Genomic DNA, 27,433 nt, shown 5'->3' with positions numbered 1-27,433 from the left:
GATATATAGTAGCAACAAAATAATGTTCAGGGAGGTTTTATTGCAGAAGCAAATTAATGCTAATGAAACAAACGTCATAAGTATCAGACTGAACTATTTAAAAAGCTTAACTGAGCTCATGACTCAACCTTCAACATTATCAAAATGTTTTATCACAGAATAGCAAATATGTGTTTCATTTGTTTTACAAGTGGAGAGTTGCTTTATGCTGGCTTGTTCACTCTGACAATACAGAAGATAATTCAATATGTAACCAATATGCCAACTTGCTGTATGTTCCCAAGTTCTCCAGGTTGCTTGCTTGTGTCACCTTTTCCTTTATTATTTAAGTAAAATTTGCTTAAATCAACTCTCCATAAATGGTGGGGGTGGAGGGAATACTTTGTTTCCCATTCTCCTAGAAGTCCCTGGTTATATGGATGAAGGATCATCTGCATATATTTCTCCTGACCTCAACCTCTAAATTCATACCTGCGCTTCTTTATCTGTCTTCTGGATTTTTTTTTCTTCTGCACCTACACTCCATTTTCTAAATGGTATCATTCCCCAGAAGTCAACTTCTCCATAGTGTCACTTCCCACAAGCCAACTCTGCTCAGGGATCTGGACCCAAGGCTGTGTGTTTACCAGACTTTACTCAACTTTTAGGCAACAGAGGAATTTTACAAAGGAGTTTGGCAAAGTGGCAGTCTCATATTAAACTGTAAAGAATGTGTTCTTAAAATTTCCTCAAACTTTTCTGCCTCTAGGAAATTTTCCCTGATCAACTCTTCAAGTTCCAACCTCCCATCCACATCACTATTGCTATTAATCATACTAATCAGTGCACCAGGCTAGTAGAACGAGTAATAATAGCCAATAATTACTAAGCACTCTATGTGAATTATTAGTTTTTGCACTATTCCAATGACGTAAGTACTATTATGTCTCCATTTTGAAGACAGGAAAAATGAAATACAAAGCGGTTAATTTGTCTAGAATCTCACAGCAGTGGAGTATGAAGTGGAAATTAGAAAGCAGATTCCAGATCATATGATTTTATTGATCATGCAGTGCCATTTTCATATTTCTGGGCAGGACTGACCCAAATGTATGTGGACTATAAGCAAATTTTATATATATACGTAATCTGATTTTTTAAAGATGTATTAAAATTTGCATGAACCCATGTGAAATGAAGTGATTTACATTACATTAAACATTATTTATTTATTTATCTATCTATTTATTTTGAGATAGGGTCTCACTCTGTCGCTCAGTCTAGAGTGTGGTGGCATGATCTCGGCTCAACCTCTGCCTCCCAGGTTCAATCGATTCTCTCACCTCAGCATCCTGAGTAGCTGGGACTACAGGCATGCGCCACCATGCCCAGGTACGTTTTTGTATTTTTTGGTAGAGATGGGGTTTCACCACGTTGGCCAGCCTGATCTCGAACTCCTGACCTCAAATGATCTGCTGGCCTCAGCCTCCCAAAGTGCTGAGATTACAGTCATGAGCCACTGTGCCTGGCCTTAAAGAGGATTTAAATTAATGGGTAGGAAAGGGGTATTCATGCATTTGATAATTGTCCCATCAATGAACAGAAAGATTCTTTGTAGCATTCTAACTCATCTTTTCTTATTCAGGCCAACGGATCATCATTTCATATTATATATTGTCAAATGTCCCATTTCTTGCTAATTTCATAAGTCTCACCTTGAAAAATTGGTATTAATATTGTGACTGCACATAATAACATGGCTTTTCTCAGCCTGTTTGAATGGAAACAATACAGAACTTTTGGTCTCTGCACCTTCCTTAAATCATTTATTGAATGCCGCCTTCATCATTCCTCATCAAGCAGTGATCACTCATTGTGCCTCAATCTATGAAAATTAAAATAACTTTCTAACTCAGTACAATGCAGATATGCAGCAGACTCTTAGTTATGCTCCCAGCTAACAGTATTTAACCCTACAATCCTTCGCTACAGCCAATAACTAGCCCCAGGTCCAGAGGAGAATCATGATGGGTGGTTCCGTTCCAGTCATTAGGGATTAGACAGTTCATGCCATTCTACATACTAGAATGTGAGTATGTGTTGTGTGGAGCCGCTGCAGCCCTCTTACATCCATGAGGCACACTGGAAAAACACTAGGAATGACCGAGCAGAAAGGTGAAATGGAGTCAGGTAATTAATGATATCACTGGGCCCATGAATTAACCAATAGAAAAGTCATCCTTCCCTGGATCATTCTTCTTGTTACCTTCTTTTATTTTTTTTCTTTTTGTAAAGGTGGGGATCTCACTTTCTTGCCCAGGCTGGTATCCAGTTCCTGGCTTCAAGCCATCCTCCCGCCTCAGCCTCCAAAAATATATTCGTGTTACTTGAATAAATAAATCTCCTTACTGTTTTATACAACTGTTATTTCTTCCATAACTTCATACCCAAAATCATCTTCATTGTTAAAAGACACCAATAAGAAGACTTACTCCCATTACTGAAATTTTAGATGAATGGCATCTTAATAATTAATTAATTAATGGACCAAATTATAGACAGAGTAAAACAGGGTGATTGATTTAAGACTTTTATAATTTATGTAATCATATAAACTTATTTATGAAATTATATGTATCATTTATTCACACAAAATCCATTAAACATAGCACATGTACTATGTTATACATTATTTGTAACTACCATAAATAATAAAGGGTTAAAAAAGAAATTGTCTCTACTCAAAACCATGATACAGTGAGGTTGTAAAATTATAGCAAAGAAGTACTTGAGCTGTGGGTAACCTTGGTCTCAAGACTGATAATGCAAGAAACTTGTACATTTATTCTTAGCAAATGTATTCCTTTCAATCTGTCTACATGTAGTTGTTTGATTGAACTGAATATTCAGTCAATTTATTTTTTAGATAGCATATATTTACTTACTTGACACATGGGAAATCTATAAGGAGCTTTTGAAGAATAACAAAGAATAAACCTTCTAAAGTAAAAAATTAAAATTACCAGAGACTATCCTGATAAATATAGGAATAAAGGAAAATGAAAGCAAAATAAGATTGAACCTACACAGTAGTTCAAGAAATTCTCAATTACATCTAAAATTCAGTACTGGTCATATTATTACCTATGATTCCAGAGATCTGAGTTAGAGTCTTGTAAAGATTGTGTGACTGGCCTTGATCAAATGATCACTTCTCAAGCTAGTCTCAATTTTATTCTTCAATCAGATTAAACAATTAGAATGCTGAGAAGTGATTGGCCATTTGGAAAATTGTCTTTCACTGAGGAAAAGTGATATAAAATAGTAAAGAGCACTCACTTGAGTGTTTTGAAGGAACACCCTTGGGGACAAATATCTCTACATCATTAGGTGCTCCCTGGAGATATTTCCCCCAGGTATTAGTCTTAGGAAAACAAGCAAGCAAGCAGACAAGCAATCAAATGACAAACTTGGTTTCCCCTGAGCCAGTGGTTTCTCTTCAGTTTAGATAAATTAAAATCTCAAAATCAAGCATGCCAAGAAAATAAAGGGCTGCATTGCAGCCCCTACCTCTTTATCTTTGAACAATGACAATAAAATGCTACTGGCTATAATTTTACCTCTTCTTTCATATGCCTTTTTTTTTCTATACCCCAATACCCTCATGTAAAGAATCTAAACTCATGTGCTGTATCTATTTTTGCTAGTACTTGTGAGTTCAGGGAACATAGGTGCCTGAGTTTCCTCAATGATAAATTGAGAAAATGTGCATAGATGAGTTAAAAATCTTTGAATTTTTAAATTTCTATTTATCTACGTTTTTTCTTTCAGTTAATTTGATGCTAGTAAGTTGTGACATGTACTCATTGATATTGATATTTCAAAAAAATGCCACAGTATCTCTAGACTTAAAAATATCATCAGTTGAAGAATACTCTTTGAAATAAAAATATTAGTAGTACCTATCCGAACTTGCCTTTAATAAATGTGATTTAAAAATATTCAGTTAGAAATATCATCGGTATGCATATATTATATTAGTGTAGGTTTTTCCTTGCTATTTCACCATAATGTACTTATTTTTCTAAATATAGTGATGTTTTATAAAAGATAATAATTACAATGTGATATGTTCTGATTTTTCTAATGGGACACTTTTAAAGAATTATTTAGGCCCGGGCAATTTAATTTTCTTAATCATGTTCAGATATCAATGATGCATATAATACTTATCTGTGTCTTATAAAGTTAAAGGAAAATGTGTTCTAGAATATGTTCCATGTGGATAAAATATAATGACCCTGAAATAAAACACAGACAAACAAAGCCAAATGCAAGAGATTTTTTCATAAAAAATATACTTCAAAAGAGTATGTAACAGATTATCTTCTACATCGTTATTCTTTGATATCTCATGAAACTCAATTCGCATGTAAATATCAAGCTTCATACAATAGTGAAATACATTTGACTACTGTTTAAATGTAAAAATTTAAATAGAGTATTTCTAATCTATTCAGGCTTTAAATGATAGGACTGAGCAAAAGAATTAGAAAGAACTAGTGGTTTATGTAACACACATTCTAACGCTTTTGAAAGGATGCTTTTTTTCTCTTAGACCAAAGCAGGAGCAGTGATTAGTTTAGGTTCAGGGAAATCGGACCATCTGCAACATCCCTATTACACAGATATTCCCCCTTGTCTGTGGCTAAAACTCTCAGGCAAGCTTTGGCATGAGAATCTATTTCATTTTGCTATAACCATATTTTCTTTTTTTAATTTGCTAATTAGTCTACTACCTAAATTTCCACTTAATTATCATGAAAATAATGTGGAATAACTTGTAGAATATTTTGTATAGGCTTCTCATAGCCTTCTCAATTCCAACTATTTTAAGATTTTAATTATTCTGATTTTAAAATAATTTGCAGTTATTTATGTGATTACTTGTGTAATTTTAAAAAGTTACTTACTCCAGAAAAATATAAGCACTGTTGTTATTTTGATGTTTTTCTAATATTAATATGCATATATCATAGGAATTATTTAAATGAATTTTCATTTCCCTTTTCAATCATCTCCCATTGAAAGCTGAATCATGAGGATACCATCTCCAAGCAGGTGGAGTATTTGATCCCTTCAGCAAGGCAGTGATTTTGAAATTCAGGTTTAGACAAAAAGATATTTCAAGCTCCTGAAGAACAAGTTTGAAGGATTCAGAGCAGAGAATTGCACCCTGGCATGATGCCTATGCCAGCTGGACTGTGTGATTTTTGTTCTTTAGTAGAAGGATAACATGACATAGCAGGAATAATACTGCCTTTTCTTTCTGGCATGGATCAAGAGAAAAGAAAATACAAGAAAACAGAGAGAAGGTAAGTGGCCAAAATTTTTATTTCTGCTCTTGGTTTGGTGTTTGATAATTCGAGCTGAGGAAGAAAGCAGAGTGGTTTTGACTATACAGTGCAGTCGAATACAGGGATGAGATAACTTTTCATGGTAGTCCTGCACAGAAGCCATGGTGTCAACAGCTTGCGGTTCAGAGCTGGTCGAAGGCTGTAGCAGAAATTCAGGAGTTTGTGAACAAGGGACAGTTAAGAGCTGCAGGGCCTGTTTCTATAAATGAAAATTTACCGGGATGCAGCCACATCCATCATTTTATGCAGCTGCCTTTGAGCTTCAAGGGCAGAGTTAATTTTTTTTGCAACAGAAGCCATTTGCCTGCAAGTCTAAAATTAATTACTCTCTAGACCTTTAAGAAAACGTTTCTAACCTCTATTCTAGAGCTTTGACAGGGCACAAGGTAAGGTCCAATATAGCAGTCCTGAGCAAGCCTAGAAAGAACAGGCCACACATTAAACCACCTCCAAAAACTGCCAGAAATGGGAGAGGTATTCTTGGAGCAGACTGTGCCTGAGAAGCAGTGAAGTATGACAGAGGTTTCCGCTGGCTTCCTGGGGCCAACTGTGCACATCTCTTCTCAACAATTGCATATTGGAAGTTTTAGAAGTGATCATAAGAGTATTTGCACCATGGAAACTGGCAAATGCGACAAGTCAGATTTTTATTTGTTTGCCTGTTTTTCAGAGAGACAATTTTGAATCATTTAGTAGCACACAACTGCTCAGAAAATCAAAGAGGAGGTAGGGCTCACAGTGTTTACGGTTGTACAAGGCTCTCAATGATATCCCAAAACCCATCTTAGAGAAGTGCTAGAGGAAGGGCAGAAATTCAACTGAGTAAGCATTTTTATTTAAAAATAATAAGAATTACTTATGGCTTTATTACCCAAGCCTAGTTTTTAAAACAGATGTTTAAACATCATTGATTTAGTTAATTGTTCATTTATGTGTTTCTGTTACCCTGCAACTGGGCTCCTGAGCCAAACCAAATCAGTTAATGAACTTGTTTCTACACATAGGATTTTAGTAATAGAACATTACCAAATGCATAATGTTCATGTGTGAATATACATTAAATTTTATTAAATGGGAAATATACACAGATTTTATGCTCTTTTTAAAGCTTAAATACAACTAATGTCTTCTATCATATTAAATACTCTTAAAAGACCATTAATTTAACAATAAACCCATAAATTTTCTCTTCTTTCTTTTTATAGTTTTAGCAAGATTCTCCCTCCTACCTCCCTGTTCCCAACATTTAAGATATGTATACAAGAAGAAATTAGGGGAATTTACTACTGTCCATAAACTGGGGGGTTTCCAACTTTAATTCTTTTTTTTTTTTTGAGACGGAGTCTAGCTCTGTCGCCCAGGCTGGAGTGCTGTAGCGGGATCTCGGCTCACTGCAAGCTCCGCCTCCCGGGTTCACACCATTCTCCTGCCTCAGCCTCCCGAGTAGCTGGGACTACAGGTGGCCGCAACCACGCCCGGCTCCACCTTTAATTCTTAATGGATCAATTTTATAGTTTCTCTTTAATACATTGATGTAAATTCGCCTTTGCAGCACACAATACACACACTTCCAGGACTTTAAGGATCCCTTTGGGGAAAAAGTTCTGTATTCACAAGTTGACAAACTTAAAAAAGATAATAATACACATTTGAAAAGCAAAAATGTAGATTTTGAAAATATGGAGATTGAGTTCATAACGTAAAACACATATTTATAAAGTGTTTAAATATAAGGGAAATCACAGACAGCATGGCAATCATCTGAAAGGTAATTCAGATACAGAGTTGCAAAAAAAAAAAAGAAAAAATAAGTTCTTCAGAAGAACAAAGGGTAATATCGCAATCAAAAAGTAATACATTGAGGAATTTTTCTGGTAGCTGAATGTTATATTTTTAAACCTATGTTTAAAGTTCTGTTGATGAAGTGGCATATGAATTTCTCATCGTATTTTCACACTGGGGATGGATAGCATTAATTCAATTATTTTTAATTGAAGGGCATTGGAATTCATTAAAATATTAAAAAATGAAGGTTTCCAAAGTATTACAAAAAGTGAATATTCTATTACTAGGCTTGTGTTGGTGGAGATTATCAGCCACCTGGAGATAAGGCTCTTTTCCACCTAGGGATGATGAGAAAAGCTGTAATAACGCATTCTCCAAAAGGCTGCACACGTATTATTCTATAATTCCGTAATTCATTTTTCAAATACAAGTTGTATATACATGATATCTGGCTCCGTAAACAAATTTACCTCCCAATTATTTAATTTTAAAGCCACAATTTTTGCATTTTTAAAAAAACTTCTAAATCCCCTCCTTACAATTTTGACTTAAATTTCCGTAGTTCCACAGTTTCACATGGCTGCGGAGACCTTATAATCATGACGGAAGATGAAAAGCACATCTCACATGGCAGCAGACAAGATGAGAGAGCTTCTGAGGGAATCTCCCCTTTTTAAAACCATCAAATCTTATGAGACATATTCACTATCACCAGAATAGCATGGGAAAGACCCGCCCCCATGATTCAATGACCTCCCACCAGGTTCTTCCCACAACACGTGGGAATTGTGGGAATTACAATTTATGATGAGATTTGGGTGAGGGCACAGCCAAACCATATCAGATAGATTATATATGGCTTATGTATTTTATACCGCTTTCTCCTACAAACCTAATACATCATGCTGCATATTTTTAAAATAAGACATGTAATATAAACATTAAGTATCATCTTGACAAATACCAATCAAAACCTTGCATTTTCCTACTGGGATCAAGGAGATAATCTTAAGGTAATTTAGAATCCCACATAGTTAACAAAAACAAAGGCATGCAAAGTTAGGCTTTGAGGTTTTGCTTAAAATCTTCTTACTAATGTTTCAAAAACTTAGAATTTTCTTCATATGGCTCTGTAATTTAACCCTCTATATAGTAAATGTTTTCTTGGAAGTCTCCCAAACAGAAGACTCTTAAACCTTGATATCAATGATCATCATTCTAATGTAACAAGCTTACAACTTTAAATTCTGTGACATTCTAAATTCTTCAAAAATAACACAAATCCTCTCTTTGTAAATGAGATCACCCAACAAGTTAATAGGGAATCAAACATTTTAGAATTCTCTGCATCCATTAAATGCCCCTTTGTTAAACTTCATCTGCATTTCAAACATAATATTTATTTTACTTCTTTGGAGCTGTTATACTCTGGGCATAAGACGGAGAGTAGTCCAGGAAAGGGGCAACGTCTATATTTTTGCCAAGACATTTTAATCATTACAGAGGAGTTTTTGTTTTTGTTTTGGTATCTATGGTTACTTCTTTGAATTTTTTTCTCTCTCTCTTTCATGTTTTCTCCTACAGTTTCTTATTAATATTTTCACTCTCCACATGTGAGGGGATCAATTCATGATGATGTGTCTTTTATAATCCCCATCTTCTGCAAAAGACAGTGTTCCCATCTGTTCATAAAATTTGTTCAGATTTTTGCTTAGATTAGGAGGGTGGGGATGGTTTCAGGATGAAACTCTTCCACCTTAGATCATCAGACATTATTAAAAGATTGGCATAAGGAGCACACAATCCAGATTCCTCACATGTACAGTTCACGATAGGGTTCGCACTCCTGTGAGAATCTAATGCTGCCACTGATCGGACAGGAGGCAGAGTTCAGGCAGTAATACTCGCAGCTCACCTCCTGCTGTGTGGTCCATGTCCTGGGGGTTTGGGACCCCTGTCTTAGGTGATTCAGGATATATAGTATTCCAGGAGCTGGAAAAGTGGAGATGACGGTTAATCTCTTGGGGTTATCAGTTCTACCACTTGACATAGATTAAGAGATTAAACATGTTTAACTTAAGCTGAACATGGTAAAGTTTTTTTCCTAAACTTTAGACAGCAGAGCATACACAGAAAGTCCATAAAACAGAGGGATCAAGTTAGAGCACATAAGAAAAAATTGCCTTGCTCTCTCTCCCATGTTCTCCTGCTCTCCTTCTCTATTCTAGACTATCACTCATTCTCTCTCATTGTCGGTCTATCTATCTTTTGGTCTATCTCCTAAAGAGAGGTTAGGGTAAAAGAGAGACTAGGCAGAGAAACAGACTGAATCTATGATCCCTACTTGAAAGTGACAAAATCTTTTCTGAATAGAAGACAATGCAGAAATAGAACTCTGTGGCTGGGTGTGGTGGCTCACAGCTGTAATCCCAGCACTTTGGGAGGCCTGGGCTTGTGAATCACGAAGTCAGGAGATAGAGACCATGCTGGCCAACATGGTGAAATCCCATCTGTACTAAAAATACAGAAATTAGCCGGGCATGGTGGCACGCACCTGTAGTCCCAGCTACTTAGGAAGCTGAGGCAGGAGAATCACTTGAACCTGGGAGGTGGGGTTGCAGTGAACAGAGATTGCGCCACTGCACTCCAGCCTGCGTGACAGAGTGAGACTCCATCTAAAAAATGAATGAATGAACGAAAGAAAGAGAGAGAGAGAGAAAGAAAGAGAATTTTGCAATGAAATCTTTTGGCTGGTAAGAAGAGATAAGGATGAAGACTGAAAGGGAGATGTCTACCAAGCAATCATACAATTTGAACACTTCCTTCTTCCTATAGCCTACCTCCTCTGTCCAGAGATTCACACTTTTGCTGATACTGCCAAGAATTTGCCAAACTCTTGCTAAAAACGACTACAGATCAGATGCTTTTGGAACATGGATTTTGTCATTTACTTAAGATATAGAAAGTGCTGATGGGATTAATCACCAGCTGGAAGCATAAGATTACCACTGGCAATTATGATGAGTGTAAACATTTTAAACAAAATTCTCCTGTGTTTGGAACTTACTGCATATCAAAGTTTTAGCTGCATTAAAAATTCCTTATGCAAATACCTTCTACATACATCTTCATAATGCCTCTAAATATTTCTGTAAGTGAGATTATTAAAGGTAGAGAGGCAAACTGCATGTGAGCTCTTGAGACAGACACCACGGTGTTGAAATCTGGCTCTAATACATATCAACTGTGAGCCCGGAGTTCATTTACTTAACCCCTCAGTAACCCAGTTTTCTCATCTGTGGAAGAGAAATGAAAATAACTAGTTTATAGACTTGTAAGATTATACAGGTTAATATTTACGAAGCATGTGGAGTAGTATTTTGACCACAGTATTAATAAGTCAAAAGCATATTTTAATATTTTAATATATGTGTTACTGAAACATGTTCCAGAAACTAGTTGAGGTAGTGCTACCTTTTTAACAAATTTAAAAATTTTTTTTCCTAGATTTTTGAGACAGCCTATCTGTCACTTAGGCTGGAGTGCAGTGGTGTGATCATAGCACACTACAGCTTCAGACTCCTGGGCTCAAGTGGTCCTCCTACCTTAGCCTCCTGAGTAGCTAGGACTACAGGTGTGTGCCACCACACTAGGGTAATTTTTAAATTTTTTGTAAAGACAGGGGCTCACTATGTTGCCCAGGTTGGTCTCAAACTCTTGGCCTCAAGCTATTTTCCTGCCTTGGCCTCCCAAGTGCTGAGATTACAGTGGTAGTTGTAATTGGTTTCAACATGCTAAATATGAAGGACCAATTTTTAACATCCTTAACACCCCTTATATATTCATGTTTATTCTCCTTTTACAATATGATAGAAAATATAATCATGTTCAAATTTGTAATTTTTGGTTTTAGTAGTTTTTCTTTCATAATTTATTCTTTACACATATTTTTTCATTTGCAGTACTATGTATTGTAAAGTTGTCAAAATAAAAATAGAGGTACAAATATTCTTTATTCTTTTAATTTATTTTCTTTTTTAATTTCCAACTTTTAAGTTCAGGGGTACATGTGCAGAATGTGCAGGTTTGTTACATGGGTAAACATGTGCCATGGGGGTTTGCTGCACAGGTCATCCCATCACCTAAGTATTAAGCCCAGCATCCATTAGCTATTCTTCCTGATGCTCTCCCTCCTTCCACTCCCTGACCTCTGACAGGCCCTGGAGTGTGTTGCTCTCCCCATGTGTCCATGTGTTCTCATCATTCAGTGCCCACTTATAGGTGAGGACACGTGGTATTTGGTTTTCTGTTCCTGCATTAGTGTGCTAAGGATAATGGCGCCCAACTGCATCCGTGTCCCTGCAAAGGACATGATCTCATTCCCTTTTATGGCTGCATAGTATTCCATGGTGTATATGTACCACATTTTCTTTATCCATTCTATCATTGAAAAGCTTTTTGGTTGATTCCATGCCTTTGCTATTGAGAATAGTGCTGCAATGAACGTACATGTGCAGGTGTCTTTATAATAGAATTATTTATATTCCTTTGGGTATATACCCAGTAATGAGATTGCTGGATTGAATGGTATTTCTGCCTCTAGATATTTGCGGAATATCTTCCGCAAATGGTTGAGCTAATTTACACTCCTACAAACAGTTTAAAATCATTCATTTTTCTCCACAACCTCACCAGCATCTGCTATTTTTTGACTTTCTAATAATGGCCATTCTGACTGGTGTGAGGTGGTATCTCATTGTGGTTTTGGTTTGCATTTCTCTGCTCTTTGCCCCTTTATGGGAAAATTATGTGGGTTTTTAAAAACAAATTATTCTGTAAAGCTCTTTGACTTTAGCAATAATATACAATCACTCATCAAATAAATGGCAAATATTTTTGGAGCATTTTTCTTTTAAATCTTTTTATCATGTCATTAAACCATATATATATATAGATAGATAGATATTTTTTCATTTGTGATCTCTCTTTTCATTTGTGATTTCACTTTTATCATTAGACAATTCTGATCTCAATATCAAAAATATATTCATTTGAATCTATTTTATGGCTTCAGGTTATTCAATTAATTATGCTAATCTCTCTGGAATCTGCGCAATAATAAGATACGAGATTAGAGCAGACCTTGTTTCCTAATTAAACTATTATCACAACCTCTCTAATATTTTATTTAATCATTATCATTTGTTTCTCTCTTATCATGACTGTATCATTGTCTATCAATTCAATAACATTTCTGAAGGTAAAATAAAACTTTTTAATATTATTCTATCTTTGTAGAATATAATTTGATTTCTGAAAAGGATAATTTTTTTTTTCTCATTCCTTTTTCTTTCCTTTTACTTTCATACTCCTTTCCTTACAAGGACATAGGCATGTGTCCTAATCCTGTCCATCTTACGACCTAAAGTTCAGTGTTCTGGAAGATTTCTGAAAAGATTTACCTTCCTGATTAACAATAACAACAACAAAGGCAGAGAGAGAGAAGCAGACAGAGATCCACATTTTTAAATATTGGATTTGACTTAATTTTATGAGTATAGTATGCCAAGTCTACAGGATAGCTGTTCTGTGAACAGGAGAATAGTATGAAGCTGCCCCAGAATCCTGGAATTGTTGAGAAGCTGAAATATCTAACCCTTAAACCCCCTACTATAGGTATCTTTTAATATTGGATAATTAAAACCAATAAAATATATCCAGCTTTTAAGAGCATCCTAGCTGGTTTATTTACTGATTTTATTAAACTAACATGTCTTTATTGAGCCAACATTTAATTTAAATTTTCCCCTGATTTCTACCAAGTAAAGGCCAACATTCTTAGGTCAACATCAGGTTCTCTCTCTTATTTCCAGCCTAATTTCTGGCTATTTTTTTTGTGGAGTTGCATATTCAAATTTACCTCCTTTTCATTCCATATAGTTTTATTTGTCATCCAAATAGCCATTTCTACCAGGGACATCCTTCCTACTCATTCCTTCCTATTGAAATTCTCTCTAGTCTTCAAGAACAGTCATGCATTCCAATAATTTGTGAACATACTTATCACAGCATAACTGAAATACAATTGTTGTATTATAGAACATAACGGGGGTCCACTTGCTTAGCACAGTAAAACCAGGTATCTGCATGGAGTTTTGCAGCAAAAGAAGGAAAGGCATTTATTGCAAGGAACCCAGCAAGGAGGACCAGGCAGCTAAGTGCTCAAATCCTAACCTTCCCAATGGCTTGCAGGCAAGTGTTTTTAAAGGCAGGTATAAGTTTTAGGAAAGCAGAAGCTACAGGCAAAATAGTAAATCAGTACATGGAGATTACACACTGGTTTAGGCCTAAAAGGGCAGGATATCTTGAAGCAGGGATGGTGGTGCTTACAGGTCGTAGACAGATTCTAAGATCTGCTGATTTGCAATTAGTTAAGGAAGAGAAGTTTTGTTTAAAAATTTGGGGTCAGTAGAAAAACATTAACTGCCTGGGGGTGAGGAGTGATTTCTCCAATTCCCTCAGGAAGAAATTTAGAGAAAAAGACAATAGTTAAAGTTCATCTTCACTTCGCCCTTATCTGTGCCCATGAATCCCTTTGCTGAAGGTCCTCAGTGGGGGTCCAAGTTTCTGAAAGACAAGTCAGGGACATATGTTAAGATGCTATCCTTCGTTTCTATGAGGAAAGCAAGTATCTCCAGAACTCTAACTTCCTTGGCTATTGTTTTAAGCTACTATTACCTTCTTGTTTAACAAGTTACTTATTTAGTTCTGGGGCTAGCTTGGTACCTGAAGTTATCCTTAAGGAACTCAGGATTTTCTGTTATTTCCATGCTTTGGGGGCTTCAGGTTCCTAAAAAGGGGGTCCTTGCTCTATCTCACAATGTCTCTTTACCCTGAACACCAACATCATCTGGCTTCCATCATTCAAATGACAATTTCACAGAAGAGGACTAAAACCATTACACACAGACACTGTTTGCTGTCTAAACTAACATGAATTTACTACTCTACTGCCTGCAATTGACAAGAATTTAATTGTCCAAAAGTTTTTAACCCAGGAAGATGAAGATGTTGCAGGGGCCAAGGGAAAGCTTCCCCTTTGCCCTGTGAAGGTTCACTGAAAATGAACTGACGACAGACAGAGATTTATAAGAGAAAGGGAATACAGATTGATTTAACATGCAGAGCATGAGAAAATCACAGAAGAATGGTTATTCAATAACCCAGTGAGCTCCAGATGCTTTTGCACTCTCCTTCATAGGGCAAGAGGAGATAGGTGAGGCATGTAGGCATCAATGATTCAGGGGAAATGAATAAGCCCAAAGAACAATGACATGAGACAAAATATTTCTCAGCACTGAAGGAGGTGGCAGGTAGGTGAGGGGCTAAACTTCACTGGGAACAAAGGTTTTCTTATTATGCAGATAAAGCCTCCCAGGTAATCTCTCAGTGAGATGCTCCAAGAAGAATAGATACAAATATGTCTGGGTATGGTGAAAACTCCTAGTCTTCTCTTCTCCTGTGGGTAATCTTTCCTAGTTATTTGATGAGATCCCTAGGGAGGTGATGTTAAGGCAATAGCATTTCTTTTGGAAAGAAGTTTTCTTAAAGAAATTCCAAGAAGGGTTTATCTTGCTGCTTCCATAAAGAAGATCAGAGAGACAGGGAGGCGGGGGAAGGTCAGAGAGAGACCTCGAAACTGCTTGTTTAGCTCAGCATGTCAAAGTGTCACACTTGTGAGTATTGTTTTCTGAGCCAGCACTGTAATAACTTTATGATTTGCTTAAAAACTTCCTGACTGTCCATTTATCTGAACAATAGACAAGTCTACTTTACCTCCTCAGAACAACATATGCTCAAATCAGCTGAATAAACAAATCTTTACAGTTCCAAATTTACTTAGAGCTGTTCTTTCATTGTGCCCATGAATTCTAAAATGTCATATAACAAACTTTGCCCAGTTCCAAACAGGCCCTGTGCGTTGGAAGCTCTGGGGAAATATAAGTAAAACAAAATCATCTCTCAACTTAGAATTTCTTTCTTCTTCTTCTTTTTTTTTTTTTTTGACAGAGTCTCGCTCTGTCACCCAGGCTGGAGTGCAGTGGTGCAATCTCAGCTCACTGCAAGCTCCACCTCCCAGGTTAATGCCATTCTCCTGCCTCAGCCTCCCGAGTAGCTGGGACTACTGGCACCTGCCACCACATCCAGCTAATTTTTTGTATTTTTAGTAGAGACAGGGTTTCACCGTGTTAGCCAGGATGGTCTCGATCTCCTGACCTTAAGATCCGCCTGCCTCGGCCTCCCAAAGTGCTGGGATTACAGGCGTGAGCCACCATGCCCAGCCAGAATTCCTTTCTTCAAAGGTAGTAGGGAAAGACACAACTTTTATTATCGAATAAGCATTGAACAAGAATGTGATGCGCATTACAGACAATCCATTAAAAGATTTCAAAGACAAAAAGAAATCTCACCCTTTTGTATAGTCAAGAACACACATATCATTATATACACATACTCCTTGACTTCTAATGGGGTTACGTTCCAATAATTCATCATATGTTGGAAACATTATAAGTCAAAAATGCACTTAATACAGCTAACCTGTTAGCAGTGGTGAATCTGTATGGGTCTGCAGCAATCTCAATTCTTGTATCCTCAGAAGGAAGAATTCCACTGAGGGGCACGGGCAGAGTGAAAGATGTAGGCAAGTTTTAGAGCAGGAGTGAAAGTTTATTAAAAAGCTTTAGAGCAGGAATGAAAGGAAGTAAAGTACACTTGGAAGAGGGCCAAGTGGACAATTGAGAGATCGAGTGCAGTTTGACCTTTGACTTGGGGTCTTGTACATTGGTAATCTGTATACGTAGTGGCCTTCCAGCACTTGGGAGGAGCCGCATGTGCAGTATATTTACTGGAGTTGGACGCATGCTCACTTGCGGCATTCTTCCCTTACTAGTCAAGTAGAAGGCCATATACCAGTTAAATGCCTCCATGTTGCTTCTTAGTGCACATGTTTGAGCCCACTCACCCAGCTCCTGAGATCTCATCAGAAAGCTGCTAATTACTAGTTTTAGGTGTTTCTATCTTTTGGGAGACTGCCTTTCCCTGGTTCCAGCTGTGACCAATTATTATGTTAGTGAGATCATGTAACAACCACCTGACCATCACCAGATGGTCATTTGACATTCCTGTTTGGTGTGTAGGGGGACCTCTCCTGCCACACTTACGTCTGACTAGCTACTTACTGAATCATAGCCTAGCCTAACCTACCTTAAACATGCTCATAAAACTTACATTAGGCTACATTTAGACAAAACATTTTATGACAAAGCCAACTTTATAATAAAGTGTTGCATATCTCACGCAATTTATTAAATACTGCAGTGAAAGTGAAAAACAGAATATTTATATGAGTATTCACCATTAATATACACATAGTAAAGTCAAAAAATTGTCAGTTGAACTGTTGTAAGTCAGAGAACGTTTCTACATGTTTCAAGATAAACAATAACTAGTTCTGAAATCAGAGAACTTGACAGCATGATTTGTCACACAGAGTTCTTCTTGACTTTACTTGATAATTGGGGTGACCTTTAGATAAGAAGAAACAAACTTTTCATATCTTCATGACAAGAGGTAGTTTTGCAACTTGGAACAAGGTGCCCACTAAAGATATTCTCCTAACTTTCCACAGAAGCTGGGAGAAGGTGCTGCTACCTTTCAAAGAGACGGTTCTTGGTCTTTTAGAAATACAAACCTAGATCACAAAGCTGACAAAATGCCAATCTGGTCTTCAAAATGATATATATATACATTTCAAAGAGGGAAGTAATTACTTAACATTACATGTTTTATAAACAAAATGCTCAAAGTAAAAGGAGGGGAGGGAAATCTCTTTCCTTATTTTCAACATGGAAGATTATGCCTCTTACTTTTAAATTGTGTCTGTCCTTAGAAAAGACCCATCTTAAATGAGATCTTCCATATCTTTTGAATATATTACCATTGATGTGTCCCATCTGCAACTTTACTAAGATGGTCAAGGTAGTGGTTTCCCCTATTGCAGAAGGAGTCAATTTGAATTTGATTTATACGCTGGTTATTTTGACAGTATTTTTAGCATCAACTGCTGGAAATAAACAACTATTATCTTATATTAATTTTTGAAACTATCATATACCCTCTAGTAGACTGTAAGATCCTATAAGGTAGAAAGTATTTTTTTGTAAATTTATATTTTATTTTAATTTTCTCTTGTGGTTAACATACCCTATACTCACTTGACAATCAGTGAATAAACAAACTTTGTTTAGTAGTCACAACAATGCTGTGTCTATATTTTGTGATGTGAATAGGATAAAATTAACTGACTCTGTGGTAGACAATTTATAATTATCTTTCATTACTCTGAACACAATTTAATCATAAATACAAGCAAAATAGTGTCTCTCATTTAGTGCAAACTGAGAAAAATGACTGAAACAATCAATTACAACATATCTTCCATAAATTAGTATTATTTTTTCAAATCTGCAGTAAAATACATGCAAATTGCATGATTTAACAGACAGGAATTACCAGATTTCTTAATGTATTTTTGAAATTACTTTTCACTCATTATGCATCCTTTCTAGTTCTTGACTGGTTCTTCATTTTCTAAAAGAATATGCTTTTTATAAAGCACTTCAGAGATGCATAAGTCTGCATTCCTCTGAAAATGACCTCCCAGAAGAGATGTTTTGGAGAGATGTCAAGCCATTTTCATTCCTAATTAACCCCCTACCCAGGCATTGTTACAGTTTCTCAATCATCATAAATACCACAGATCTCTTCTTTTCTTTAAACATGCCAGAGAGCAAGGGGTCACGCTGTTACTAGACAAAAGCAAGATGCTAATACAAAGTTAGCCATGACCTTTATCCTTTATCAGAGTCATCAAGCAGTAGTTACTTCAAGATCACAGATGAAATAGCAATGCTCAAAGTGGTAATAAAAACTATGTTCCAATTAGAAAAAAAAAGGATATTACAATTTTTTATTTGATACTTTCACTTAACTTGCAGGAAGCCTACTGAAATTGCTCAAGAACAGGTTAGGAAGTTTATTTGACCTATGCATTGCAATTATCATATATTCCAAGATAGGCAATTAGAGTGGGCTAGTAAAGAGTTTGCATTCAATGAAAATATCACTCTTAAATGAAATAAGGCATTTACTTAATTCCAAAAATACTTGGCAGAGTTAGTCACATGTTTTTTGCCTATGTGCTAGACATTCTCCTGAGTCATGTTTGATTTTGTAATTCTAAAATTTAGCAACCTTTCCATTTCAGCCAGAAACCTTTTCTTCAACTTAGGTAACTACTTCCAGATGAATTAATGATGCCTGCAATTCTTCCCAGATATAAAAAAATAAGAAGAAATTGACAAGCATACTATGCTTTATTATATTGTTAAACATAAATAAACAAATTAATTACGATTAAAATATAAACATTAGGAAGATGTACTGTCTATGCTCAGAAAGAGAATGATCCCTTTTCTCTTCATTATAAGGGTCACAGCCAACGCTTCTCTAACAAAAGTCAGGTTAACAACAGAAAAGCATAACAAATTTATTAACATGTATAAGCATGATGGCCACATAAAGAAGTTGCAAACTCAGGGAAGGACCAGATAATTGACACTTAAATACCCTTTTCATTGGGGTGAGGAAAGTGGGGAGATTGTAAATGAATGAACCAAAAGACCAGACAATGGTTTGTAAACAATTTCTCTTTGGATGCTGAATGGGGCCAAAGGACAAATAGCAGCTTCAGACAAGTTACAGGAATATGAGGGGCAGAACTACTTTGTGAACCAAGGTTATCTTATTATGCAGATACATTCTTCCAGGTAATCTCTAGGAATTACCCTCAGAAAAATAGAGGAAAAGCCTATCTGGTCATGATGATAATTTCCAGTTTCTTCTCTTCACCACTGGTTAACCTTTTCTGGTTATTTGATGAGATACATAGGAAGAGGTCTTCAGAAAATTGCATTTCTTTTGGAAAGAAGTTTCCTCAGTCAGATAAGGTAGTGTTCAGAGAGAACCCCTCCTACTTCTATGGAAAAAAAAAATCAGAGAGATGGGGAGACAGGAGAAGCTTAGAGAGAGCTGCTGATCCTGAGGCTTATTTCTGAGGTCTTTCAATTTTCTTTATTCCAAAGTACTTAGCATGTCAAAGCACCATATTTAGGGTTATCATTTTCTGAGCCAAGATATTTTTTGCTGAGAGTGTATGTAATAAGGTTACCTAAATTAGTCTGAAACTTGAGTAAAAGTTTCATAGAAAAAGTGACATGGGTTTTGAGAAATAAAGATTGAGGCAATATTAGTGAGACAAAGTGTGGTGGACCTGTAATGTTCCAGCAGTTGGAGACTCTGTGATATGTGAAAATTTCCAGGAACGAAAAGAAGACCCAAAGGACCACTCGATGTGTGGCATGGAATACATCTAACGAAAGATACAAAGACAAGGCTGTACAGGACATTTCAGGTTGATATAAATTCTTTGCTTGGCCAAACTTCAGGCAGCCTTCTCACTCTTATGTTAGGCCCATCTGTAAAATCCAGTTTTAGCAAGAACCCAGCTAAGTCAGTTTAGCAAGAACACTAATCCTTGATATCTGATCAAGTTTCTCATCCTCCACTGTCCCCTAAGTAATGTCTAATCACTCCGGCCTGTCTTCAGCAAAAATTCTGTTAAGTTTCTTAGTAATTTTGTATCCACTGACCCTTACCCTGCTCCTTGCTATAAATTCCCACTTGCCCATGCTACATTCTAAGTTGAACCCAATCTTCTTCCTGCACTGCAAGATTCTGTTGCGGTGGTCCGTACACTTATCATGATGGTCCTGAATAAAGTCATCCTTACTTTGCTCTAACAAATATCATTAAATAATTTATTTTAGTAAGATTATATGGAGGATGGCATATATCTTACAAGCAAGGAAAATGTCTGAAAGTTCTAAATAGCACTTGATAAGTCCTGTTAAAGAAAATCAGAGCTGGACAGTAGTCAAAGTGGTGAAGTCAGATTTACTCAGAGCTATTGTGATAGGGAAAAGGGACCTCAGTTTAGAACTGGGCCCAAATCTGAATATAATAGGAAGAGTGGGGATTCATAGCCAAGTGGGTCAGGGTTGGTGGATCAAATATTTATAAGCAGAAACATTATGCCTAAGGGGAGACTCTGGCTCTACCAATTAGGTGGATTCTTTGCTGAAGGCAGGGCAGGATGATCAGAAAACGCTCAGGAAGTAGTGGGGGATGAGAACTTTGATCATATACTGAAAGTGATCAGGTATCAAGGGTGGTGAAGTTTCCTAAACTTTTTTTTTTTTTTTTTTTTTTTTTGAGATAGGGTCTCGCTCTGTCACCCAGACTGGAATACAGTGGCACAATCATAGTTCACTGCAGCCTTGAAATCTTGGGCTCAAGGGATTCTCCCACCTCAACCTTGCAAGTAACTGAGACTATAGGTTGTGTGTCACCATGCCCTGCTAATTTTTTATATTGTTTTTAAGACAGGGTCTCATTTTGTTGCCTAGGCTCTTATTTAAATTCTGGGCTTAAGCAATCTTCCTGCCTTGGCCTCCTAAAGTGTTGGGATTACAGGAGTGAGCCACCACACCCAGCCAAGATTCTTGCTACAGTTGAGCAATGCAGGCTCAATAATCATCGATCCTAAGGTTAAAGTCTAGAGGGCTTACAGGAGCTTGGCAGAGTTTGGTCAAGGGTAGTCTTTGTTGGTACTAAAATATCTGATATGTGTTTTAATAAGGTATTAATTTAAAGATATGTAAGCATCCAAACACTAAATAGAAATTATAATACTGGAATTTCACATATTTCCTCCACGGAACAGGATCAGGATAAATGGTAAGAGGAGCAGGCAGGTATCAGGAAGATGTAGGAAGGAATTTTCTGAGTTGCATGGCTAGCTCTCTGGAAATATCTCTTTTTGAGTCAGGAACAAGCATTTGAAGGGGGCTCCTGGAAATCTAAATGCATTTTGTCTATTGTAGTATTACACAATGAAAATCCTAAATTATATTACTAAGCACATTAAACCAATGCAGTATATTTTTAACACTCACTGCCTAGATAAGTACTCTAAAAATTACTTTTTAGTTCATATATATGTAAATATCTATATGAGGCTTAAAGTAGCATTGTTAGTTTTCAAATGTAGTTTGCTAAGCCAATCTCAGATTTACAGTTGGACAGAAAAGGAAAATATAAACAGCTCATTTTTCTGTAAAGTAACATCTTAATCTAGAGAACTGATGCCACTCAGTTGGAGATAAAAAAAATAAGTAAATTGAATCAATGAATCACTGAATTGTTGCAATGAGCCACATTGTCAAATACTTTAATGTCTGTCCATATTAAAACTCCTCTTTGTAGCAATAGATAAATTTGCATGTTTTAGAAGATGAGTTCAATGGTCAAAGGCATAGAGAGTTTACAGGTTAAATAAAAACGAACATACAATTCTCTATTGTAGGCTACTTACTATCTATAAGTATTATTACATTATTATTAAACAATGTAACTGTACTGAAAGTTATTTCTCAGAAAAGGAGAAGGAAAAATTGCTACAATGTTCACCTGTCATTTTGAAATAAACTCTTGTCCCCCAAACTTTGGCTCTGGTGACATTAAGATGGAAAGAAATGTCACTGATTTCTCTCCCCTCTGGACTATGTGTCTTAGGTCACATAGTTCAAATATAGCCTTTCTCAGTAGCTGACAGTGCTATTCTCTTACTGAATAAGATACTACTACTACAGTTACACAAACTAATATATACTTAAATTGAGGTGTAAAAATCTAGTTAAATGCTGGAGATAACTGTAATATTGCTTTCTGCCACTTCATTACTGTTTTTTCTATGTTCAGATCAATAATGACACCAGTTTCCAAGCACATGAACTCAGAGTCAATGAAAGCTTAAAAGATTTCACATTAACAAATTCAGATTTGAACAGGTACTAACAAATTGCAATATGAACGTGAAAACAGTGGAAATATGCTTCCTTTTCTAGATCGTATCTGCGACAATTAAGAGCACTCTAAGAGGAAAACACATCCCACCACAGTAAGTCATAAGACTACAGAAGCTAGAAACATATGAATATAATATAGGCTGGCTATGCTATATTACTGTGCGTTTCATAAAGCCCCAAGATTGTGAATCTTACCAACTTACTTAGCATTTTAATCTATTTCTTTTTGTTCTCCCTTATGCGGTTGGCTCTCTAATCAGAATTATTTCTGTATTTTGTCTCGAACAGGCCAACTTTATACCTAGTCCCTTGCCTTTGCAATTGCTCTTATTTTTGCTTCAAATATATTTTGCTTCATTTCCTTCTTATTTAGATGACGATTCTTCACAATATGGCTTAGGTTTCACCTGCTCTACCAAATTGTTCCTGATTATTTTTTTCTTTACTGTAAAAGGAAGCATTCATTTTTGTTATAGTAAAAAAACTCTATGTGTTTATATATGTATTGACTGAAGGTAAGTTAGAGGTTAACTCTGGGTTAACTGCGGTCTACTGGATTAGGCTGGATTTGACTGGACTGATTGTCTCCATGTATCTTCTAGTTCCAGAACACAATCTAGGACTGACTACTCTCTGGGACCTATTGCTCTTAAGGCAAATGCTTGAAATATATTACATAGTTGCACCCAAAGATCCTGCTGAACTGTCCTGTTAAATGGCAGGTCTACTCTTATTTCACTCCCAAACGAGTAATTTAATCAAATTGCAGTAGTAAAGTATACTTCACTTTCTGGGAGATACTATTATGTAATACTCTTAAAGAAGAGAGAATCAATATTCAAATAATAATGCCAATTACCCCTATCTGTGCTCTTGATGGCACATAATTGATTTCTCCCTGCATGAAAAATACACCCAATACTTCCCTAGGAATAAAGCAAATAGCTCTTTCAATCAAGACATTATATGTGAGGTCCTGTAGCTCATTATCTCAATCGGGTGCAGATGCAGCTCTTTTTGATCTGGAAACATGAAATAATAATATAAGTGTATTCTCTATCTATTCCCAATATTTGATTGTGAAACAGGGATACTAAAATAAACATTCCCAGTCAAATAGAGGAAGAAGAAATGATACTCAAAGTCACTGCTCCTTTGCAATTAATCCCCCTGTGACAATTAAAAGTCTGCAATCTCCGAATGTAGGAAATGTTTCCTGATTGGACTCCAGTCCCAATCCCTGCCTGTTGATTACCCATCCTTGTTTCTCAAAACTTTATTTCTTCTCTCTGAGAGGTCTTCTTTTTTCCTCACCTTCCTTGGCCATATCAGAAAGGCATATGGAGCATATGTCAGTCATGGCAGGTGAGCAACTTTGCCTGTTTTCTGCCATTAGGAAATTGAGGGCCTAAGGATTGTTTTGCCTTCTAATGATAGTCCCTTTTAAACTAGGCTTATAGCATTTTTGAAAATATATACCTTGCAAAACCTTGTTGGCTTTTAGCTATTTGATTTTAGTCAGCTCCTTATGCCAATAGTCACACCCACAGTTCTTTTTGAGACATATGACATCTCTTGTCTAAACTTTGTGATAGGTATGGTGATCTTAACAGGCTTCTTTGGGACCACATATCTGGTCTCTTTCCCTTGATCATAAGTAAATGGGAAATCTTAGCAAGGAGCTTGATGACCTCTCACCACCGCTGCCTTGATTTGATGGTTGTCCCAGAGTTTGTCTTCATTGGCTTTTGTGGCTCATGTCTTTTCTCAAGTTTACTTCTTACTGATTGGAGTTGAGTGCATCTTTCAAATGTACAAGTCCTGAATTGTGTGGATTGTCTTCTTGTCTCTTTCATCTCTGACTGCCCACAGCTTAACTTTTTTACAAACCTGTCTCCTTCCTGTGGTATCATAGCAAACACAGCCAGTAACAAATCTAGGAACACAAATTCATGACATCCATTACGTATTTTTATGATAGGCAACAGTCTTATCAAATATTTTGGCTTGAATACATGGATTGTCATTTGTCTAAACTTTGTTCAGGGTTTTCACACTGCCCATCAGTCAGCCCAAAGGCAGTCACACCTATTGATTTTATATGTGCTATGGTAGCACTCTTACTGTTGTATTAACTTCTGTATGAGTCCTGCGATTACAACAGTCTGAAAATATCAGCATTTTACAACAACACTTATGTCTCACTCATGGTACAATAAGGATGACAAGTTGGCAGCTGTGCCGCTCAGCTCTGTTCCCCCGTGTCTTCCCATTCTTGGAATGAATGAAGCAGCCCCTATCTGGAACATGGTATTCTGTCCTGGAAAAATACAGAACTAAGAGAAGGGCTGAGTCAGACCGCGCAGTCATATTTAAAAGTCTGTTCTGACATAAATATCACATTCACTCACATTCCATTGATCAAAGCACACTGCATGATAAAAAGCTAAAAACCACTGAGATAAGTGCATAATTTCTTCCCACAGAATGTCTGAAAAAGTTGTACGATAGTGGGTGGGAATGTATAAGTCTACTATGAGAGAGTATATATGGTACAATAATCTATTCAATCACTATTTCCTTCGATGTTATATCTCTTTATGTTTCAAATTTTGCATTCTATTTTACCTAAAACTTTTGTCCCAGGTTAGTACATGTTGGCTTCCCAAATAGATTGTGACTACTTTGATGCTAACTCAGTATCTTCTACAACTTTTAGTATATTTCAGAGACTACAACACATTTATTTTCCATGAGGATTTATCAGTTGTATTCCAATCATGTTGGTGGATGAACTCAATATCCCTGAAGGATTTCTGCTTACACATGGAGGACCAGTTGTTTCTCAAATATTCTGGTTCATAAAATATTAGAATTACTATGTTCTTATCAGTTCCACAAGGATAGAGGTGAAATAAAAGCTAACTGATTTTTTTTGGAAGCCTATATATATTTTTGTTTAAAAAATTGCAACTGAAAATAGACGTTTTCGTTTTATAACGTAGAAACTGTGTTTAGTAAAGTCTTGGAAAATATAAATAGTGAGGAAAATACATTAATAAAATTCATGGAAAGATAACATAACATATTTTATACAAAAATGTTTTTGCCCACAATGTCAACTATTTGCATTCCTGTTACAATGGAATGTTTGTTTAGAACTACAGAAAAGCTTTTTTTCAATGATATAACCATGTGGATTTGTCGTACCTGATTTTTTGTTGGTAAACTTTATGCATTCAAGTGATAAATTGTTATTATGCATATAGCTTTGTACAGGAAATATTTTGGTCATATATGGATAAAAATGGAGTCCTTAGTTTAATAATTTAATTATCTAAAAATGAGCTACATAGCAAAAAATGTAAATAATAAAATTTTATTAAACATCAAATTAGAATTATAACAAAATAATATGTACCACTTAGGAGATTTAGGCTAAAGTGACCTACCTGAGGATACAAGAGAAAGTATTACATGAGGAAATCGGCACTGAGAAGGCTGGCCTCTGTCCAACCCTGTCTTTTTTTTTTTTTTTTTTTTGAGATGGGGTCTCTCTCTGTGCCAGGCTGGAGTGCAGTGGCGCAATCTCGGCTCACTGCTGTTATATATAAAGTTTCGGTGCCGCAAAAGAGATATCCTCCTAATATAAAGTGTTCTTTTTGATTTTCAGCAAGGCAAGGTACTTCTATAGAAGGGTGAGCCCTCACAGATGGAGCAATGGTGCATGCACACCTGAACAAGGGAGGGGAAGGAGTTCTTATCCCTGATGCATGTGGCCCCTGCTGCTGTGTCCTTCCCCTATTGGCTAAGGTTAGACCACACAGGCTAAACTAATTCCGATTGGCTAATTTAAAGAGAGCGACGGAGTGAGTGCTTTGGCGGGAAAAAAATGGTTATACAGGGTGGAGAATAATGAGACAGGGTGGAGCAGGTAGCAGGTAACCGGAATGAGTTATGGTGGAGCAGGTGATCAGGTGATCGGAATGAGTCAGGGTGGAGTAGGTAATCGAAAAAGGTTGCTTTACGAGGAAGTTAAGTTTAAAAGTAGAAGGCAAAAAATTGCACATACGGACATATTAATTCTTTGAAGAGAAATTTAGAATTCATATTTAACACTGCAACCTCCATCTCCCGGGTGCAAGCGATTCTGCTGCCTCAGCCTCCCGAGTAGCTGGGACTACAGGCGCCCTGCCACAAAGCCCAGCTAATTTTTTGCATTTTTAGTAGAGGCGGGGTTTCACCATTTTAGCCAGGATGGTCTCGATCTCTCGTAGCAGGTTGTTACGTTAAGTTATTGTAAACCACGGAGATACTCAAATTTGTCAATCATGTTTCTGACTGTAACTATTTTAGACATTTTGTTATCCACAGAAAATTGTTGTCTTATTTTTATCCTCTTTAAAAGATGATTTATAATCAGCTATATAATTTTGACACGTGCTCTCAAACGCAGGCTTCTGACAGCTTTGGAGATTGTGACATTGGAATAAAGGAAAAACGTACAGGACTCATGAAGAGCTGAAATGTTCACAAATATCAAGCAAAGTAAGAGTTAACTAAACAGACTAAACTAATATAAAACTGAAGTAATCTTTTTGACACTTGCTTGGAACATTGCTGATCCTTATTTTCTTTTTCAGAGTCAATGAAATTTATTTTGAGCTATTTACAGCGTTTAATAATTGAGCAAGCTATACTCCTATGAACAAAATTTGGAGCATGTTTGTCTCTCTCTGTCTGCCTGGCATCTACAGAATTTGGAAACTAGTTGTAAGTATTCCTAACTTATGGCAGTATAATTGTTTGCATCAGTACAGTAAGAATCCATTTTCATTTGCAACAGGATGCAATTGGAGAAACTGGTTGTTTTACCAAGGCTTTGACTGGGAGGATATACTTCCCTTTAAGGAACCAAGCTCAATTTACAGAGCTGATAAAACCCCTTTGGGAAAACTGGCCTCATACCTTGTCTACACAGTCCCCATGCAGGGTTCCTAACCTGTGGTGAGTAAAGCATGTCACTTTCTAACAGGTCCAGGAACCCCATGTTCTTGGGACCTCAAGAAGAGTGGAGTTTACCAATTCACAGGTATTCGAGGGTAAAAACCCATAGGTGGTTTCAGCTTCAGTAAGTCCTATCTGAGATTCCTTGTGGAACAGCATTCCATCAAAGCCAATTTAAAAAGCCTCTGTCTAAAT

General features: G+C 36.5%; 1 long non-coding RNA gene across 14 annotated transcripts in view; it reads left to right on the top strand.

Moving 5' to 3' along the window:
• Positions 1 to 4,984: 4,984 nt before the first annotated feature.
• LOC129394953 (uncharacterized) overlaps positions 4,985 to 27,433 on the top strand; it is a 215,865-nt gene continuing 193,416 nt past the window's right edge. For 2 of the 14 annotated variants that reach the window (XR_008622389.2, XR_008622391.2), the window contains exons 1-4: positions 4,985 to 5,354; positions 22,271 to 22,323; positions 26,688 to 26,779; positions 26,875 to 27,004. This is a non-coding gene — a long non-coding RNA (uncharacterized LOC129394953). The remainder of the gene's footprint in view (positions 5,355 to 22,270; positions 22,324 to 26,687; positions 26,780 to 26,874; positions 27,005 to 27,433) is intronic. The other 12 variants (XR_008622386.2, XR_008622387.2, XR_008622383.2 and 9 more) reach the window with 10 other exon arrangements.

This window comes from Pan paniscus, chromosome 22 (genome assembly GCF_029289425.2).
Source record: "Pan paniscus chromosome 22, NHGRI_mPanPan1-v2.0_pri, whole genome shotgun sequence".
NCBI lineage: Eukaryota > Metazoa > Chordata > Mammalia > Primates > Hominidae > Pan > Pan paniscus.
Note: the sequence above shows the minus strand (reverse complement) of the source record. Positions and strands in the feature narration are given on the sequence as shown.